This window comes from Eucyclogobius newberryi, unplaced genomic scaffold, assembly GCF_026437365.1.
Source record: "Eucyclogobius newberryi isolate DKJ021-1_F unplaced genomic scaffold, fEucNew1.0.hap1 SCAF_2, whole genome shotgun sequence".
In the NCBI taxonomy this organism is placed as follows: Eukaryota; Metazoa; Chordata; class Actinopteri; order Gobiiformes; family Gobiidae; genus Eucyclogobius; species Eucyclogobius newberryi.
In genome coordinates, this window is record NW_027315834.1 from 21,887,524 (window position 1) to 21,900,861 (window position 13,338).

Below are 13,338 nucleotides of genomic sequence, written 5' to 3' on the forward strand. Positions count from 1 at the left end.
TTTTTTCTAGGGTTAATTATTGAATGAACGCTTATTGTGGCAGCACTGGAGTGGACAGATTGCACACACCCCTGGCACAAACATCAAACAGATGGTACAATTTTTTATTAATGATTAACATCAACATTATGCTGTGTGCACATCATAACAACATCCACACATCAAGCCGACGGATGGACCCATTGAGCTTCAGCACTATCCAGTGGGAATAACTACTGCATATATTTACATAAAAGCCTTTCAGTTTCACTTGAATTATCAATATTGATTTCTGTCAGAGCTCTAACAGTTTTCACTCATCTGTAAGGATTGTGGTTCGGTGGGACATATTTTACGAAGCCCAAAGTCCATATATCTCTTCTAACTTCTTGATACACAACATAATCTAGCGATATGAATAGTAAAGTATTTCAATGTTTCCTGCTACTGCTTTTTTTAAGCAGTCAGAAACATAATTCATACATTTTACATGAGTTGTGATACACAGTAGTGTGAAAATACTAACTAGGTGGTGCTCAGTGGTTGAGTGGTTAAGGCACAGCACGTATGCCAGGCTCCATGTGCAGCCGGCCACAGTGTTGTGAGTTTGAACAGTTCACTGCATGTCCTCTCTTCTCTCTCATCCTGTTTCACGCTGAAGCTGTCCTGTCTAATAAAGCCTATGGGCCATAAAAATCCTTTAAAAAAAGAAAATATTAACCAGGCAAAAGCCAAATTTAAATATCTGTGTTAAAATGTTAGCAGTGTAATATCAATTATACATATAAATACATGCAATTTGATACATTGATAATGGCTTCTAGGATTACACCTCTGCAAAAAGCCTTAATGTTTTGGGACATTTTCATCATCTCTATTTCTTTAAAGATTTAAATTAAAAAGGTGTGTATCCACAAATAGAAAAGCACTTACAGCATGTGTGAAAACATGACATTCACACCTGAACCAAGGATAGAAAGGGAGTTCTTTTTCTCACGCAGGCGCACAATTTTAATATTTGAATAAAGAAATATAACTGGAAATCTATATCAAACTGTTATTTTGTACAGTGTCACCAAAAGTTATGATAATATGTCTCAGGATTTAACTTTAACAGCCACATCAAATCAATTCCATCAGAAGCTTTTATTGTCAAAATCAAAGGTAAAGTGTCTAACCCAAACTGCATGCATTTGTCGCTGTGACGTAGGTTAGCCATGAGTGGTTTATAGTGCGGTGAAACGGCAAAGGATGATTTAGTTAAAGCAAAAAAGTACAAAATGATTACCTTACCATTATGGTGGCTGAATAAGGATGACACAATTATTCTGAAGCCAAAGCCATTGATTATAGTAATAATAATAGATAACTAAATAATAGATAAGATAACTACAAAAAATATGTATATATAAATATATATATATATATATAAATATATATGTATAAATATAAATTATATATATATATATATATATATATATATATATATATATAAATATATATGTATAAATATATAAATATATATATATATATATATATATATATATATATATATATATATATATATATATATATATATACAATTCAGTTTTTACACGTGTGGACAGTGGAACTGTAGGGACAAGGCCTGTCTTTTATTACGCCTGATTCCCAGTATACAATGCTATTATGTTTGTAAGTGCTTAGTATGTTTTAATATTTCAGTTTTAGGGGCATTGTTGATTGTGAAGTCACATATAGAGGCTAATGTGAGGCTGCAGCTTCTCTGAAACTTCCCTGCCACGGCTCGAGGGGACCTTGAGGTTTCGTACAAACGCACCACAAACTGTGCTCTCTGTCTAAGGGACTCATTATTGGAATAGCCTTCCTCTGACAATAAGAGAAAGTCCATCACAGTCCACATTCAAACACAACCTTAAAGTGTGGATGACGGAAAACCAAGTCTGTGAGCACTTTTAACCAGCCTTCTATTGTCCTGTGTCATTTTAGTTTTGTTATGTTTTGTAATTGTCTTCTATGTAACCTGCCTAGGGAGTACAGATGGAAATTAGCATTTTTTTTGTATGTTCATTAATATGCACTGTCCCTATCATATAAATGAAATAATTAAAAAAAAAAAAAAAAAAAAAACACAACTGTATACATAAACCCTAACAACCAAACACCAAATAGAATTGAAGCCCATAAACCATTAAACCACAGATTTTGCTTCCCCTATACATTTTACTGTCTTTGTCTTTGTCCACTCCGGAACCTTAAGAGGAGAGCTTCTTTCACATGAGACCGTCTTTGCCACCTGGGCACAAGGACAGGAAGTGAGTAACATTCAGAATTCACAAAAACCCTTGAAATACACAAACTCACATCTAAACATTCTTTAACAGATATTGCACCATAAATATAGCACAAACAATTGGTTATATTTGGTAAATTTGTGTCTCTTCCTCTTCCCTTCAGCAAGACCAGCGACGTTTAATTAAAGTGCCACTGTGTCTTGCACTTAAAAATGGTAAAAGGAAAGACAACTCAATAAATACTTTTTTTTAAAAACCAACATGCAATGTACTTTTTATTTATGCAAAGCATGTTTAAAGTGCTGTGTGCCATCAAAGTGCTCTGTGTACTTTAAAGTGCTCAAATGAAGGTGCTTCAGGGTGTTACTTCTGGTAAGTCTCTCCATGGCCTAGCACCAAAGTACATCTCGGACATGTTAGCAAATAAGGACCTTAATGAACCATCTCAGACTCACTCAGAGTGGTGGTGGGGAATCAGCGTTTCAGTTTTATGCAGCTAATATCTGGAACAGTCTTCCTTCCCGAAGATGCGTGATGGGCCTCTGCTCTATGGCAAAGGATTTCATCTGCGCTCTTCTCGGTTAAAGTAAAATGTATAATGGTTGTTTTTAGCTGTTTGCATTGTGATTTTAATGCATCTTTTCCTATTGTGTAAAACATGTTGAAATAAGCCCTACCAATAAACTTGCCTTGCCTGTATGCACTCCCAATTTACACATATTTTAATAATTTATTTTGGACTACAGATCTGATTCACCTTTATTTAAGGTAGTCAAAGAGCAAAGTGGCCTTGAATTTGGGCTCTCCAGTGTGATGAAGACAGGGCACATGAAGAAGGTATGAGTTTACAGTAAAATGTTGATCAAAGCATAGCCCTAAGTTAATTAGAGTGCACATCAAAGTCCGTCTCCCGAGAGCACCTCTGCGTGGCTGACACATGGTGCTTCTCTGATCTTACCAAGCCATCGCTGCATCCCTGCTTCACTTGACCCCTGCAAAACATACACATCCTCCCTGTAATACTAAAGCTTTTTATAGATGCTTTAAGGGTGCACTTTGGATCTTTTTAGCAGAGGAACAAACAAACATATTTAGTTGAGTAAATGCAATAACATTTCCATGGAAACTGCAGGTGACTCACCCTCCACCAGCAATGTTGCATGGTGCACCTTTAAAGCAACAGTATGTAACTGTTTATTACCTGCATTATTCCATGGAAACAGAAATTAAAACCTTTTGAACTTTCTCCATGGAGATAGATATGTGTTATGGGTCTAATTTGTCTTAGAACACGGGATGCTGGGACATTGCCAAGTCCCTATGAACATTTTTAATTTGTTTTTCACTGTCGCCCCTCGAGGCAACTGCTGTTGTGATTTTGGGCGTTACAAAATAAATTGAATTGACTCAGGCTTCCTGCAAAATTGACCAAAAAAAACAATAGTAGCACTTTTTACTGTCAAATTTGAAAGAATTCTGTCTTCATAACTTAAATGGAAAACACTTTATGTGAAATACCTAACATGTATGTTCCAAGCCTTATTAAAGGTGTGGTAGCTTATAAATATTTTGAAAAGGGTTTCTTGCCATTGTCAGTGAACATAATTCCCAAACTAGGAACTTGCTTTGGCATTAAGGTGCAACGTAATAATAGTAGCAAAATATATCAAAAAGGCACACATCAATTAAGAATTTACAAATTAAATAGACTTGGTCTGAATATATACACATTTTACAGTTGGTCAGAATTGTGCAAAAAAAATTTAAGCAATGGATGGTTATTGGTTTGAATTCTAGTTAAAGTGGCAGGTGTTAGGTGTTCATGAGTCCAATAGCAGAGGGAAGAAACTGTTCTGGTCCAGATAAGATGGACCATATATGTTTCACAATGCGGCCCTTTGTGAAAAACAAGTTTGGACAATCCTGTTCTAGAGTCACTAGTAATGAGAATGCTACCTGTAACTTTGCATTGATATCACGAGCAGCTGTTGTGAATACATTTGGGCTCTTTGCGCCTAAGCTTTAGTAAACAAAGATGGTGTAGGTGTTTTCTGCAACAGTGATCAATCTAATAAAAACAAGGTAGCTCTTGTCGTCACCTGATTGCCACAAGACTTTGCTCAACTCCATTAAAACAGGAGCAGAAAATGTAATTAGTGTTAGGCATCACTAAGCATCAGCACAGCAGTAATTCTCTCTTTCCTTTCTTATTCACTCACAGCAATTTCAAACTCCCCCACTCAAGCAGTAAAGCTTAAGGTTTAATATAGTTTGCATATGCTGTAATACAGGGTGGTACAATAGCTGAGGAGTTTAAAAGATGCGTTACTATATCAGTATTTTAAATAAGGCTTGTAAAACTTGGGAGGATATTCCAAAATGTGTTAAAAAAATTTAAATTTTTGAAAAAAAGTTTAAAATAATTGGAAGAAGAGCCCAAAGTTCCAAAATAGTAAAGTTACGGACCAGGATTCAAACCAGAAATCACTGTAAGAGTAAATTTAAAAAAAAAAAATGAATAAATAAAGCCTATTTTATCTAGTGGTCCAGACCTATTTTCATTTTTCTAAAACCACATCCATTAATGACATTCGCCTGTGTAATGACATTAAGTAAATGAACAGAAGAATGTGAAGGAATATGGTTAATTCTATTAGTCACAAATCAGTTGACATGAATTGATTAATATGCATGTTGATGAGCAGAGAAATTCTATACAAAATGAAATGTAATTCATTTTCTGACCTTTGGGTGTGCACTGCATGAATACCAACCAATGACGATCAAACGCCGGGCTGACGGGGATGGTGCAAGTTTATCTATTTTTTGGCATTTGTCTCCTCACTCGACGGTGTGCTCTTTGAAATTGCGTAAAGGACTCCGGATTTAATTAAACCAATTCAGCTACTGTGGCAAACTGGATTGGTTCAGGCAGCGCTGTGGAACAAGGAGAGACAAACAGAGAGGTGAGAACAGCAGGGGAATCAACTGCTGTGCCACTGATAAAAGTGTAGAGCACGCTGGGACACTGTGCACGTGAATGGGAATGAAAACAAAGCTAAATCTGCACATGTAAAATTACTGTAAAATAACCGTATACAACATTTAAGGTTACATTATGAATAAATGCAAATACGTAGACATTTAAATATATGATCACATTTCAATAAACCTTTAAATTTAACATCATAAAATAGATTTTGTCATATTGTTTGAAAAAAGAAAATGATAATAAACACTTTTGAAACTTTTGCAATTTTTTTTTTCTCCAAATAGGCTTTATTATACATAACAGTGTAGTGTAATTTGGGGAAAGAGTAGGAAGGACCTTCAGCAAATTTTCAGAGCCAGGAATCGATGTCATGACGCTGAGCACAGGTTGCACATTGACATTTTTGTCATGATCTGTTTTGGTGTTAGAAGTTTTTCTGTCTTTTTCCTCTGCTCCTCTTTGTTTCCCTCCTCCCTTCTTGTTCTTCCTCTGGTTACCGCCCCTTTTGTCTCTCTGCTCACTCACAGCTGTACCTCATTTATAATCACTGGGTGTAGTATATTAGTGTGTGTGTTCCTTTTGTTCTTTGCGAGATTGTCTGTTATTGCCCTTAGCCCCAGCATTTGAGCGGGTTTTCCGGATCCTCTGTTTTTGACCTTTTGACTCCTGCCTGACCTTCGTTGGTCCTGTTTGCCGTTACCGACCCTGGAACGCTGTCTACCTGTGAACTGAACCTGGAACGGACCTGACTATGCCTCTCATCTGCCCCCGACATCGCGGTTGCTGGTGCTGCCCACCGCTGGAAAGATCTTTTGTTTTCGTTACTCTTGACCAAGAGTTTTTTTGTTGTTGTTTTCTGTTCATTTTCATTAAAGACTATATTCATCGCCTGTTTCCGGCCCTGTAAATTGGCTCCGTTCTGCCGTTCGTGGTAATTTTGTGCAACCTGTGCTCAAATTTCTCAACAACCGGGCAGCACTCTTTTGATCACTTTTGAGCTAGAATATGAGAACACCATAAACAACAGTAGAGACCCCTTCAGGAGCGACGTGTTTAGAACAGCTGCGCACACAGCCTGGTACCAATATAAACGTTCAATCCCATTTATTTTAAAGAGACAGCAGAATGTGGCCCATACATTGCACAACCAGAAAATGTTTGATCACTCAATAATACAGAACCTTTACTGTTTTCCACCCACTGCTCTCCATACTGTACGTGTGCAGCGGCTACATTCTTTAAAGGACTTCCATTAGTCACCATGGGAAGGAGGTGACAAATGTTCTTAGTCTGGATTTAACTCTATTTTTGGTGATAAAACAGGGCAATGTGACCACCAAGAGAGCATTTATATTTAACATTATTCACTCTAACACAATTGCATATTCTTTTCAAGGTTTCAGTGCACACCAGTAATGTATGTAATTAACAATGAGCTCAAGTCACAAATGCTAAACCTTAGATGTGAATCTAGCTGCTTTTTCAGAACCACTGCACATTACTCTATGGAAAGGTCATCTCATATGCTTTATCTACCAGAGTCAACTACTGCAAGTGCAGAGAAAGAAACCAAATATGAGCGATAGAAGCAGAAAAGACGACTGCAGACTTAATCACCAGAGGTATAACTCCTATTCAAACACTTGATATTAGTGTTTGACCTTTTGGTCATGTTTTCTATAGAAAGCAATAACATCAGATAGCCGGCGCACACACCGGAGCGCACACATATGATAAGGCATTAGGATATTATGAATATTTACATAATATATTACAATATTGCGTTTGATGCTAACCAATAAATAGGCTTTAGGCTGTATTGAATAACAATACATATTATTCAGTGATTATCTTAACACTCAGACACTGTACAAATGGAAACGTCATAAAACAAAGCAAGCAACCAGACAAAACAGAAATATCATCAGACATTAACCTTGTGACACACTATAGATCAGTACTTCCCAACAAATACCTGTGATTAAACTGCTAGTAATTCAGTATTTGCGGCATTAGAAGACACCTCAAGATGTGTAGACAGCCTTTGTAAAGTGTCATCATGGACAATTTGCTGAAAGAGGCGCTAAGTCAGGAATTTTAAAGTTGTTTGCCCTTTACTTTCCACGGCAGGCGAAGTGTCGAGAAGTCCGGAGCACGACCCGTCTTCAAGGTGGAACGCAGGCTGCCGTGTGTGAATCCATCACTGTTTGTCTCCCACTGAGATACGGAGATGATGGATGGCCCTAATGAATTGATTTAAACACATGGTCCTCTCACAGACTGACTGAATACTCCAGCAAATAAGTCCAACTGTCGGGACTGCATTTAAACACTTCCTTCACAGGCAACTTCATCCATCACTGTAGCCCGCTGCAACATTGTCACGCAAGGTCTGTATCTCGACTTCATTACAGATTTTGATCCCAGCAGTTCTGCTTGTTGTCACTTTATATTGTGATTACATCAGAATTCTAAAGCATTTTTTACCAATTAAAACCAAATGTTTTTTGTGGCACCAACTTGCTACTTTCATTTGCAGAATGTAGAAATAAACTTTAAGGGGAAGTGCTTCTCAGGGCAACAAGAGCTGTGATTTCGCTCCATACTTAATAAACAACAACAGAACACATCACATCCTAATTAGTTTACATATGTAACAATGCACTTTACACTCTTACTGTCTCTAATTATGATAACCATTTCTAATATCGTGCTGTCAGTAATTCGCTTGGGGTTCTCTGGATGTAGTAATTTGTTGTTTTCCACAATATCTGGATTATACCTCTATCGAGTTTTGTAAAATCGTTGTTTATTTCCTTGTGTGTATAAATAAAATGGCTTGTCATGTGCCTCTCCTTGAACCGACACCTTAACGTGGTGGAGGGGTTTGAGTGCCCGAATGATCCCGGGAGCTATGTTGTCGGGGGCTTCATGCCCCTGGTAGGGTCTCCCAAGGCAAACAGGTCCTAGGTGACGGGTCAGACAAAGATCGGTTCAGAAGCCCTCTATGATGACAACAATAACAAGGCAGTTTACGTCGCCCGGATCGGCGTCACCGGGGCCCCATCCTGGAGCCAGGCCTGGGATGGGTGCTCCATGGCGAGCGCCTGGTGGCCGGGTCTTACCCCACGGGGCCCGGCCGGGCACAGCCCGAAAGAGCGACGTGGGGCCGCCCTCCCGTGGGCCCACCACCCGCAGGAGGATCCATAAGGGGCCGGTGCAGAGAGATCTGGGCGGCAGTCGACGGCAGGGGCCTCGGCGACCAGATCTCCAGACACAGAGACTAACTCTGGGGACATGGAATGTCACCTCGCTGGGGGGGAAAGAGCCTGAGCTTGTGCGGGAGGTTGAGCGATACCGACTAGATATAGTCGGCCTCACCTCCACGCACAGTTTGGGCTCTGGAACCCATCTCCTCGAGAGGGGTTGGACGCTCCACTTCTCTGGTGTTGCCCGCGGGGAGAGGCGGCGGGCTGGTGTGGGCTTGCTTATAGCCCCTCAGCTCAGCCGCCACGTGTTGGAGTTTACCCCGGTGAACGAGAGGGTCGCGTCCCTCCGCCTTCGGGTGGGGGACAGGTCTCTCACTGTTGTGGCAGCCTACGGGCCGAACAGCAGTGCAGAGTACCCGGCCTTCTTGGAGTCCTTGGGAGGGGTACTGGACAGTGCACCGACCGGGGACTCCGTTGTTCTACTGGGGGACTTCAACGCCCACGTGGGCAATGACAGTGACACCTGGGGAGGGGTGATCGGGAAGAACGGCTTCCCCGATCTGAACCCGAGCGGTGTTCAGTTATTGGACTTCTGTGCTAGCCACGGATTGTCCATAACGAACACCATGTTCAAGCACAAGGGTGTTCATCAGTGCACATGGCACCAGGACACCCTAGGCCGGAGGTCAATTATCGACTTTGTTGTCGTGTCATCAGACCTCCGGCCGCGTGTCTTGGACACTCGGGTGAAGAGAGGGGCAGAGTTGTCAACCGATCACCACCTGGTGGTGAGTTGGATCCGCTGGCGGAGGAGGAAGCCGGACAGACTTGGCAGACCCAAGCGCATTGTGAGGGTCTGTTGGGAATGTCTAGTGGAGCCCTCTGTCAGTAGGGTATTCAACTCGTACCTCCGGGAGAGCTTCTCCCATGTCCCGGGGGAGGCTGGGGACATTGAGTCCGAGTGGACCATGTTCTCCGCCTCCATTGTTGATGCGGCTGCTCGGAGCTGTGGTCGCAAGGTCTCCGGTGCCTGTCGTGGCGGCAACCCCCGAACCCGGTGGTGGACACCGGAAGTAAGGGATGCCGTCAGACTGAAGAAGGAGGCCTATCAGGCCACTCTGGCTTGTAGGTCTCCGGAGGTCATCGACGGGTATCGGCAGGCCAAGCGAGCCGCGGCTCGTGCTGTCGCAGAGGCAAAAACCCGGGCCTGGGAGGAGTTCGGGGAGGCCATGGAGGAGGACTAACGGTCGGCACCAAAGAAATTCTGGCAAACCGTCCGGCGCCTCAGGAGGGGGAAGCAGTGTCTCACCAACACCGTTTACGGTGCGGGTGGAGGCCTGCTGACCTCGACTGGGGATGTCGTCGGACGGTGGAAGGAATACTTTGAGGATCTCCTTAATCCCTCAGTCACGTCTTCCGAAGAGGAAGTAGAGACCGGGGACTCGGAGGCTGGCTCATCCATCACCCAAGCTGAAGTCACTGAGGTTGTTCGCAAACTCCTCGGTGGCAGGGCTCCGGGGGTGGATGAGATCCGCCCTGAGTACCTAAAGTATCTGGATGTTGTAGGACTGTCTTGGTTGACACGTCTCTGCAACATCGCGTGGCGTTCGGGGACCGTGCCTCTGGACTGGCAGACCGGGGTGGTGGTCCCTCTGTTCAAGAAGGGGGACCGGAGGGTGTGTTCCAACTACAGAGGGATCACACTCCTCAGCCTCCCAGGTAAGGTCTATTCCAAGGTACTGGAGAGGAGAATCCGACCGATAGTCGAACCTCGGATTCAGGAGGAGCAGAGTAGTTTTCGTCCCGGTCGTGGAACACTGGACCAGCTCTATACCCTCCATCGGGTGCTCGAGGGTTCATGGGAGTTTGCCCAACCGGTCCACATGTGCTTTGTGGATCTGGAGAAGGCTTTCGACCGTGTCCCTCGGGGTGTCCTTTGGGGGGTGCTCCGGGAGTATGGGGTCCGGGGCCCTTTGCTCAGGGCTGTCCGGTCCCTGTATGACCGGAGCAGGAGCTGTGTTCGCATTGCCGGCAGTAAGTCAGACCTGTTCCCAGTGCATGTTGGACTCCGCCAGGGCTGCCCTTTGTCACCGGTTCTGTTCATAATTTTTATGGACAGAATTTCTAGGCGCAGTCGGGGGTCGGAGGGTGTCCGGTTTGGGGACCACAGGATCTCATCTCTGCTGTTTGCAGACGATGTTGTCCTGATGGCTCCATCAAACCCGGACCTGCAACATGCACTGGGACGGTTTGCAGCCGAGTGTGAAGCGGCTGGGATGAGAATCAGCATCTCCAAATCCGAGGCCATGGTTCTCGACCGGAAAAAGGTGGCTTGCCCTCTTCAGGTGGGTGGGGTGTCCTTGCCCCAAGTGGAGGAGTTCAAGTATCTCAGGGTCTTGTTCACGAGTGAGGGAAGGATGGAGCGTGAGCTCGACAGGCGGATCGGTGCAGCGGCTGCAGTGATGCAGTCGCTGCATCGGACTGTTGTGGTGAAGAGGGAGCTGAGCCGAAAGGCAAAGCTCTCTATTTACCGGTCGGTCTACGTTCCTACCCTCACCTATGGTCATGAGCTTTGGGTAGTGACCGAAAGAACAAGATCGCGGATACAAGCGGTCGAAATGAGTTTCCTCCGCCGTGTGGCTGGGCGCTCCCTTAGAGATAGGGTGAGGAGCTCGGCCACACGGGGGGAGCTCGGAGTAGAGCCGCTGCTCCTCCACGTCGAGAGGAGCCAGCTGAGGTGGCTCGGGCATCTGTTCCGGATGCCTCCTGGGCGCCTCCCTCGGGAGGTGTTTCAGGCATGTCCCACCGGGAAGAGGCCCCGGGGAAGACCCAGGACACGCTGGAGAGACTATGTCTCTCGGCTGGCCTGGGAACGCCTCGGGATCCCCCCGGAGGAGTTAGAGGAAGTGTCTGGGGAGAAGGAAGTCTGGGAGTCCCTGCTCAGACTGCTGCCCCTGCGACCCGGCCCCGGATAAAGCGGCAGAAGATGGATGGATGGATGGATGGATGGATGGCTTGTCATGTGACTGCATCATGTGACTGGCAGACACTGCTTGCCCTGATGAAGATCAAAACTACAGAATATGTGTCTGTTTTGACAACATGCATGGAAAACTATTCACTTTTTCTTTTAAAATGGTACAACCATTGTTAATACTAAGCGTGTGTTCAGCTCCTCTGTTTTCACTCAATGATGTTCAGGGAATATGTGGTGCTACAGGTTTAATTCCAGGAGTGCTGATGGCTGCATGTGAACAAGAGGCTCCAGCACAAAACACATGAGGCAGTTTGTTCCACTTTGCGCTTCAGTAATTCTCCTTCTTAAACTGTGCTTCAGTATTGCTTGTGTCTCTCTTGCTTGAGCATTATGTTGAAACTCATAAAAAATATAATATAAAGCAAAGTTTCAGTTTTGTGAGAAAAAAAGCTTTCATTGTTTTTGAGCAAGTTGAAGTGAGCAGCTTTTTGAGTGATAGACAAAAAGGTGATTAAACCATACAGATGCACAGCTTGAAACAAACGGTGTGTTTTTGAGTGTTGTTTTGGATTCAGTCCTTTCATGAATAGGGACATGAATGGCAAGAAAACAAAAGACTGGCTCAGCCACAAGATCTAGATGGTTCCAACCTCTTTCAACTGATTTATTAGAAATGTCAATGTTGGCAATAAAGGTCTTGAATAGAATATCTCTGTAGCCATTACTACTGCACATTGGCATATCATACATTTATATATTATATTTTAGAATCCAGTAACTTTTAGTTTTGTGTATTTTATTATGATGAGAGAAAACAAGTATTTCAAGGAAAAAAACAGCACACAGAAGCCTTACTCTTGAACATTGTCTGTAAATTGAGAATACATTTTACAACAGACTTTAAAAGTGCAATATAGAATCTCATCACAATACAATAATGCGTATCCTATTACTACTACTACTCCTGCTATATTCAAAGAAAACTACCTTCAAACGCACTGCCTCTACCTGTACCATCTTCAGAAGGACGACATAAATGCTGTTCTACCTCAGTGTCCTTTATTGCGAGGTGTAGTGAAGCCTGCATAGTAGATTTTGTTACCAGTAGCAGAGAAGGCTTCAATGTGCCGTCCAAAGTGTCACTTATGGCCCTTCTAATGATCATCCTGACGCAGCTCTTGAAAGAAAGTGCTTTGTACAAGGGCAAAAACATCCAAGCAAACACCTCTTCGACCACTTCTCCACCCATGTTGTCAGAGAGAAGCCCTGACTGATTGGAGAGGACAGGTGACTATTCAGGTTTGGCTTTAAGACAAGGTCGACTATAGACCAAGGGGAAAAGATCCACTGCCACTGCAAAATCAGAACAGCAGACAAAAAGTAAATGCATACACTTTTTGCTGCTCTGCTCTTGTACTATGTTTGCTGTAACTTAAAGTACACAAGAAACCAGTGGGAAAAAGGTACTGTTTTTTGCGGAATTAAAAATGAACGGTCTTGTAGCTTATTGTAGTTTCAGCATTAAATGGCACACATTGTCGCGAAGAAAACAGATAATTGGTCTCAGAGGATGTTATGCATGTACTTCATGCCCAGATATCACTTTGCAGATTTAAAATGTACACTGCTGGTAGCATCTTGGCTGTCAGTCTTGGCTGTCAATCCAGTTGGATAAAACAAAAGCACAACTGTCCAAATGCGTCAAAAGGGTAAGACGTTTACTGCCTAGAACTAAGCTTTTTTCAAATCCACTGTAAACGAATTAAGCCATATCACAATTTTGCAAGGTATTTAGATTATATAAACGACATAGGAACTTCCAATAATTATCAACCACATTTTACGTGACAGAGACGCCATTTTTTCTTGGTTCTGTTTACGGTACCT